The 8874-nt window shown below is 38.2% G+C and overlaps 1 protein-coding gene across 1 annotated transcript in view; it reads right to left on the bottom strand.

The window, feature by feature from the left end:
• The window catches only part of CUBN (cubilin), a 305685-nt gene that overhangs the window by 292914 nt on the left and 3897 nt on the right, over positions 1-8874 (bottom strand). The gene's annotated exons all lie outside the window — the stretch shown is intronic.

The raw sequence follows: 8874 nt of genomic DNA, 5'->3' as shown, positions 1-8874 counted from the left end.
GGGAGGGGAGGGGAGGGGAGGGAAGGGAAAACCAAAAGGTACAAATTGGAATACATCAAAATTAAAAACGTTTGTGCATCAAAAAAATACCATCAACTCACAGAATGGAAAAGCAACTCATAGAATGGAAGAAAAATACTTGCAAATCATATATATGATAAAGGGTTAATAACCAAAATATACAAAGAACTCCCACAACTCAACAACAGAAAACAACAAACTCAATTCAAAAAAGGAAAAATGGGCAAAGAACCCATACAGACATTTCTCCAAAGAACACAGAAAAATGGCAAAAAAAAAAAAAAGGCACATAAAAAGATATTCAATATCACTAGGAAAATGCAAATCAAAGCCACAATGAGATTCTACTTCACACCCATTAAGATGGCCATCATCAAAAAAACCAAATAATAACAAATGTTGGTGAGGCTGTGGAGAAACTGGAACACTTGGGCACCATGGCTGGGAATGTAAGGTGGTGTAGCTACCACGGAAAATGGTGTAACAATGCCTCAAAACATAACACAGAAACAATATACTATCTAGCAATTTCACTTCTGGGTATATATCTAAAAGAACTGAAAGGGGAATCTGAAAGAGACATTTGTACAACCACGTTCACAGCAGCATTATTCACAATAGCCAAAAATGTGAAAGCAACCCAAGTGTCTATCAACAGATGAATGAATAAACAATATGTGGTATATACAGACATGAAATTTTACTCAGCCTTGAAAAAGTGAGAAATGTTGACACATGCTACAGCATGAATGAACCTGAAGACATTAAAGAATAAATCAGTTACATGAAAAAAATAGTATATGATTCCGGTTACATGAGGTTTCTAGAATACTAAAATCAGAAACACAGAAAGTAGAATAGCGATCAGAAACTGGAATACAAAAGAATGGGAAGCTACTATTTAATGGGTAAGGAGCTTTACTTTGGAAAGATTAAAAAAAAAGTTCTGATGATGAATAGTGGTGATGGTCGTAAAATATGAATATACTTAATGCTACTGAACTATACACTTAAAAATGACCAAAATGGTAAATTTTATGTTATGTGTATTTTATAACAATTTTTTTAAAATGAATCCACACTTGAAAAGGGAACAGGAACAGCTTGCTATAGAAACTGTCTTAAGAAAAGAAAAAAATACTTTTGCCTGTAGATTTGCTCATTTCAAAAACTCAGACAATCTGATAAACTTAGAAGTGCCATGTAAAATCTTAAATAGTATCTATAGAAACTTATCTTCTGAAATAAGGCTGTTCTATTTGATGTTATGGAGAAACCTAACACTGTTTTATACCTGTTCTATTCAGCCACTACCATAAAACAAAAGCACAAATGGCTTGCAAGTTGCTATTTACCTGAGCTGATACTGAGGTCAAGTGATGAAGGGTATTTTGAGATTTTGTTGTTTAAAAAAAAAAAAATAATAACAGATTTAATGCAACAAATGGTATTTTGGGTTGAATAGATGACTCTAAAGTTACAATAATCCAAGGCTCCCTTCTATCTTTACACTATGCAGTCAAACCACATCATTCAATTTAGAAAACCAGACAGAACTACAACTTTACTAAATTTTCTATGATCTAAGACATGAAAAAAAGAAAGAAGACTTCAAGTTTGGGGCTTTGGTTCTAACTTCCAACATTCTTGGGCAGTGCCAAAAAATGGGTAGGGGAGCAACAAGACATTTAAATAAAGAAAATACACTTTGCGGTGGGCACGGTGGCTCACAGCTCACACCTATAATCCCAGCACTTTGGGAAGCCAAGGCAGGCGAATCACAAGATCAGGAGTTCAAGACCAGCCTGACCAATATGGGGAAACCCCATCTCTACTAAAAATACAAAAATTAGCTGGACCTGGCAGTGCTCATCTGTAATTCCAGCTACTTAGGAGGCTAAGGCAGGAAAACCAGGAGGCAGAGGTTGCAGTGAGCCTCAATCACAACACTGCACTCCAGCCTGGGTGACAGAGTGAGACTCTGTCTCAGGAAAAAAAAAAAAGAAAGAAAGAAAATACACTTTGTAAAAAGAAGAAAAGGTATTTCTTTCTAGAGTGATAGAACCAAGGGATGGATAGATCTGTTTTGTGCTACTGTTACAATAAGGCGATTTATCCCAATGTCATTATTATTGGTAACTCCTACAGTTTTGAGATCTTGCTATGTGCCAGACATTGTATTGAGTAATTTATATATCATTTTATCCTTAAAACAGACGAGGAATTTTTTTTTAGAGATTATTTTTTACTCAGTGTCTCCACATCTTTACTATTCACTACTATCTAACCCATTGGAATTTAATTGTATTTGACACCATTGAGTCCATACTTAGAACATCTAATTTGTGCCAGATTCCATGCTATGAATTGGGATATGGCAGTTACTAAAAGACACAGATCCTTGTCTTCAAAGAGCTTGAATTCTGGAGCAGTAAAACAGACAGGAATAAAAGTAAAGAAAGATATTAACAGGGTAGTTCGGGTACTGATGTATGTTAAGGGGAATGAAAGAGGGTGACTTGCCATGGCATGATGGGGGTGGGGAAAAGTCACTTATTTTGAGTGGCCAGGACAGGCTTCTATGAGGAGACCACATCTAGGCTGTAACCTGAAACATAGTGACACTCACTTGCCAAGATCTGTGAAGCCCCTTGTCTCAGCTCCAGGAACTTTCACTTTTCATCATCCCTGTGGGACCCATGGACGGCCGTGGAATCCATTTCCACTTTCCACCCCTTCCAGCTGGATATATGGTTTGAGGGCATGAACCATTGATATCCCCACTGACTCTGTGCTGAGACTACAGAAACCACTTACAGTGATGAAAATAGTCTACATTTTGATTATAAAATCAACTAAACTTTCCATGCACTAAACTTTCCATGAGCACAGAGACAAAACTGAAATTGAGGGAAAGCAATAGAATCTCACTTCCAAGAAAAATCCCTAGGTAATTACTACTGTATTGGCTAATACCATGCAGGCTCTTGGAGGACAAGTCTCTTTGTGCCTTATTATGCAGGCTCTTTGAGGACTGGGTGATTATGTACCATAGCATATAATACTTTACTTGTGATACTCAAATAGTCACTGCTTTTAAAATTTTTTTAAACCTTCCCAATTTCTTCTATATAGTCTTTTGTATCTGCTTCTTTCACTCAACATAATGCTTCTGTAATTTGTCTGTTCTGCAGTGTAACTGGTTCCCTTTTATTATTGAGTAGCAATTCATCATATGGGCATCCCACAGTTTGCTTATCTACTCGTCAGCTGATAAACACTTGAGTTGTTTATAGTTTGGGACTATCATAAATAAAGCTGCTATGAACATTTGTGAACAGGTCTTTGTATCACCACAGGTATCTCAATGTGATTTTAATTTACAGTTCCCTAATGAGCAAAGATGTTGGGCATCTTTTTATGTATATTTGCCATTTGTCTATCTTCTTTGGTAAACTGTCTGTTTAGCTTTTTGCCTATTTTAAAAAATTTCGTTGTCTTTTTTTTTTGAAAGGTAGTACCATTTTATTTGGTGTTATAGGAAATTTTGGGTTACTTCTTAAAAACAAAACCAAAGAAATTCAGAAGTCCCAAAGAAAGAAAGCAGGAAATAATAATTCCAGAATCCAAAAACGCTGAGCAATCCTTCATTTGGAAGAAGGGGGCATCAGTTAAGCGGCTCACACAGTAGATACGGAGAAACTACGGAGTTGAGTTTGGTATGGATGCTAGAAATTAAGTTCTCCACCTAAGGCAATTAATTTTTTAGCCATGAGGGATAATGAGTAGTTCTAGAAAAAGAAAAAAGTTGACTGGGAGAAGGGAGCCAGAAAGGGAGGATGGCGTGTCATTTAACATTAAATTGCCTCTCTCTACAGTATGTGGCTGAGCATCATGGCCAGTCCTCCCTCTCTGCCCCATTGAACTCCCACTGTTAGCAAAACTGAGAAGCACACACCTGTATCTCCTTCCAGGCACATGCACACACACCTCTATCTCCTTCATACAGGCACGTGCACACACACCTGTATCTCCTTCATACAGGCATGTGCACACACACCTGTATCTCCTTCATACAGGCACATGTACAACGTAAGAACCCATATATTCTAGATACAAGAATTTTCGAATTTTATTTTGCAAATATTTTTCTGCCAACATGTGGCATGTCACTTTGTTTGCTTAAGAATACTTTTCAAGGACAGCAATAAGTAAGACACAAAACACTACTTCCTAAGTGATTCTGTATTGTATGATTCCATATGAAAATCTAGCAAAGCCAAAACTATGTTGATAGACAGCAAATCAGAGGCCAGGAGTTGGGGAGGGGATTGATTGCAAGGAGGAATGAGTAAACATTTAAGGTGATAAAAATGTTCTGTAACATGATTGTGGTGAGGGTGGTTGCATGACTGTATAAATTCATCAAAACTCATAAAGCTGTATACTTAAAATAGATCATCTTTGGTAGATGTAAATTACCCCACAAAAAAACTGATTAAAATTATTTCTCACCAGGCACAGTGGCTCATGCCTGTAATCCCAGCACTTTGGGAGGCCAAAGTGGGTGAATCACGAGGTCAGGAGTTCAAGACCAGCCTGGCCAACGTGGTGAAACCCGTCTCTATTAAAAATACAAAAATTAGCCAGGTGTGGTGGCAGGCACCTATAATCCCAGATACTCAGGAGGCTGAGGCAGGTGAACCACTTGGACCCAGGAGGCAGAGGTTGCAGTGAACCAAGACTGCTCCATTGCATTCCAGCCTGGGCAGCAGAGTGAGGCTGTCTCAAAAAAAAAAAAAAATTATTTCACTTCTATATTTACAAATGTCTTCACAGAGGATGATACAAAATATTAATTTGGTATTAATTAAACACTAAGAAAAGATGTCCAATAGCCTTTACATAAATCGTTGAGATGACATTTATCATAATAAATTTGTTGGTTTGAAAGCTTAACAACTTGGCTTGGGGTGGAGGGAAAGATTGACAATATAAAATATTTGGCAAGTTTTGAATAGGATAAAACAGGCTGGGCTAGAGTCTTTCAACAAAAAGGACAGTTCAAATTTTCGGAGCTCTGGACGTAACTATTTTCATCATTATACTTTCCTAAAGATCACTGAACTTGGCAAATCTTTCCAGTGAAATAGAAAAGGCCTCCACCATTATCTTAATAAACACTTCCTCTTTTATAGGATTTTCTTGTTTCGTTAATGTGTTTATTACTCCACAAAGTAAAGGTAATCTCTTAGCTCCCAATCTAGGCATTTAATTCTTCATTGTCCCTCGTGTTAGGAAAAAAAGAAAGTAATATTCTTTCAAGGTCTGACTGACTTTTAGTGATGAATTGGGAATTTTACACCCAGCTCACTCACTCAACTCTAGCTCAGATCAATAGGCAAGTCAGACTGTCTGCATGTGTTGACTCTGTGAAAAGCAATATAAAAATCAATCACTGTTTCCACGCCATTGTCACTCATTCTGTAGACTTACTGTATTCAGAATTTCTTCAGCAAAGATGAATTCAAGTCGTTTAGAATCCATGACCTTCAGATTTAGATGGTAAATAATCTCCCTTCTTCTCCTCCGCAAGGTACACATTCTGTAGACCTGAAATACTACCTTTCATTGACTAGCAAAGCTCCTCTCTGTTCCCTAATCCAGAATGCATTCCACTAATATTCTGCATGTGCCCTTTACGTATTAACCACCTGTAAGGTGACAGGAATACGAAATGTAGTAAATTGCAGATCGTCCCCTCTAGAGGCTCCGGTCTAGGGAAGACCACACAGTTGAAGGTTAAGAACATGGGTCTGAGCCTCATTTACGTGAGTTCAAAGTCTAGCTCCATGACTTACTGACCATGGAACCCTGTTTTTTCATCAGCAGACAGATAATAACAGCACTGAAGGTATGTAAAATGTTTAGCATATTTGGTTTCTGGCATAAAATAAGTGTTCATTAAATATAAGCTGTTATTATCAATATCATATAAAGAAATATAATAATCCTCACCCTATTTTATCCTCTCTCGGGTTTAGGTTCCTTAAAAGAAAAAAATGATAAAAAGAATTCACAGCTGTCTTTAAAATCTTGGATACAAGGAGAAGCAGGGGTATCTGATCATCTCTCCCATGAAAGAGAATTTCAGAGCAGAGAGATGAAGTGGGGACTCTGAGAGAGGAAGAAGATAGCTGACCTGGAGTTAGACGTGTGAGGCAAAGGTTAACTGATACCTAAGAACAAGGCAAGGTGGCTCCAGGAAGCACAGAACAACTCCATATTGGTGGGTGGAGAGCAAGATTACATTTAAATCCAAGAGTTTTTAAGAGCAGGCAGTCCAAAGGAAATGGTCTCATCCGTGAGTAGAACTGAGTAACCAGGGTGAGGAAGGTTTCTTATGGGGTGCTGGAAAGGGAACCCTTGGACAGGGAGAGTCTGCTCTGGGGGCTCCTCGGTATTTGGAGGAGGGGTCCTAGATAGAGAGTCTACCTAAGGAACCCTTCTGCACATTTTTATGCCTTCATTAAAATAAAACCCTTAGGTCAGAACACTGATAACATCAATGGCATGTTGTATACTTTAAGTTTATAATGGTGTCTGCTGTACTCTTTATTTCTACTCATCAGCCTTTACTCTCTTTGACTTCTTCAGTAAGATGCACGCATAGGTATTTTGCTTTGTTGCAGATATCATACATGGGGTGGTATCCACATGTTCAGTATCCTGCTAATCAATCATTCATGACTTGCTGACTTCTGCTCCCAGTCCTGCCACATGGTCTCACCTTTCTCTTTCTTCTTCATCCTGGCTCCAAGCTTTTCTCACAGAAGTCTTAGCTCCCTTCTCTCCCTCCTTCCTTCCTTCCAAAACCACCTGAATGCAGCTGTAAGAATCAGAATGAACTCCTTCTTTCTTTTTTTTTTTTCATCTTTTTCAAGATGTCTCTGTGCAAGCTTTTCTCCTTCTGTGACATCCACTTCGTCTCCCTTTATATTTTGAACCCTCAGTTCTTTGCTCCTCCTTTAAATAATTCCCAGAGAATTCACAAATAAAAATTTCTGTGGTCATCAAAAACATACATGAAAGTTAATCCCAGTATACTAGAATTTCACAGGAGGGGAATTTTGGGAGAAGAAGGGGTCATAGTAATCAGAATATGGCTAAGGACAAAAAAGAGAGGAGAGAGAGAGACACACACACAGCTTTACTGGAGAACAATGGAGGACAGAATCAACTCTGCCTGGAAGGGAATGCAGGCTTCCCAGGAGTCCATCTGAGTAGTTCCCAAGGTAAAATAGTGGAGTGAGGAGTTTCAGGCAGAGCAATGGTGTATACAAAGGTCTCCAGTAGAAAGTAGCTCTGCAGGGCTAAGCAGTGTGTACATGCGGGAGATGAAGTTTTAAAAATGGACAGGAAACCAAATCAAGAAAGACTTTGAAATGTCATTTTAATGAGCTTAGATTTTATTTACTTTTAAAAATGGAGAATTATGAGAGTCTCTTAAAGAGGAGATTAACATGGTCATGTTTGCATTTTATAAGCATCCCTGCGGAGCCACATCTGAGACCAAATTTTGTAAGGAGGTTAGAGTACGTTTAAAGAGATGTGACCTGGAGAGGCTTAAGGCAATGGACAGACAGACGAGGAGACAGCGAGAAAGACACTCAAGAAATAGGATCTCTTAAAGAAATACCTGGGCAGTTAATATTTCATTAGAACTATTAGGAGGAGGAAGTTGGCTGGGCACGGTGGCTCATGCCTGTAATCCCAACACTTTGAGAGGCCAAAGCAGGCAGATCACTTAAGGTAAGGAGTTCAAGACCAGCCTGGCCAACATGGTGAAACCCTCCCACTAAAAATACAAACATTAGCCAGGTGTGGTGGCGTGTGCCTGTAATCCCAGTTACTCGGGAGGCTGAGGCAGGAGAATCACTTGAACCCAGGAGGCGGGGAGGTTGCAGTAAACCAAGATCATGCCATTGCACTCCAGCCTGGGCAACAGAGGGAAGCTCAGTCTCAAAAAAAAAAAAAAAAAAAAAAAAAAAAAAAAAAAAAAAAAAAAAAAAAAAAAAAAAAAAAAAAAAAAAAAAAAAAAAAAAAAAGGAACTATTAGAGGGGGAAGTTAATGAGTTAACGCAAAGGTTTCCTGCTTGGAAAACTTGAAGCAAAGAGATGATATTAATTAAGAGAATAGCCAGGGGAAGAAGATTTTGGAGGAAAGATAGTGAGTTCAGATTTGGATACACAGAGCTCAAAGGAACATCCACCACTCTTTGCTGCTTCACAGGCCTCACTCTCTGCAAATGGTTTAATCAACTAAGATAGGAGTATGGAAGATGCAGAGATGGCCTAGACTAGAACCTTGCTACTCCAAGTGTGGTCCATGGACGCAGCACAGGCATCACTCAAGAGCTTGTCAGAAATGCAAAATCTCAGGTGCTACCACCAACCTGCTGAATTAGAATCTGCATTTTACAAAGATCCCCCTCCCTGACAATTATCCGTGCACTCATTAAAGTGACCTAGGTGCACCAAGACACCTCCACTCATGAAGAGAGTCAAGTGGTTTCTGCCACTGCGTGTTTTTTTATTTCTATATTTTTCTTAGACTGATCCTCCAATTTTTAACTTCTTATTTTAATTTTCCACCTCTTTTTCTTATTTTGTCCTACTTTCTAAGAAAGTCTTTATCTTTTAATTTTCTAGTAATTTGTTTTAAAATGTTCTTATCATTTTAAATTTGAAAACCTCTTTTTTGTTCATTTCATAGTTGTAACATCATCTAGTAATTTTTAGATTATTGCTTTTTGATGTTTTCTTGTTTCCTGTATGGGCTATTTTCTCTAA

This window comes from Cebus imitator, unplaced genomic scaffold, assembly GCF_001604975.1.
Source record: "Cebus imitator isolate Cc_AM_T3 unplaced genomic scaffold, Cebus_imitator-1.0 Scaffold61, whole genome shotgun sequence".
Taxonomy (NCBI): Eukaryota; Metazoa; Chordata; class Mammalia; order Primates; family Cebidae; genus Cebus; species Cebus imitator.
Note: the sequence above shows the minus strand (reverse complement) of the source record. Positions and strands in the feature narration are given on the sequence as shown.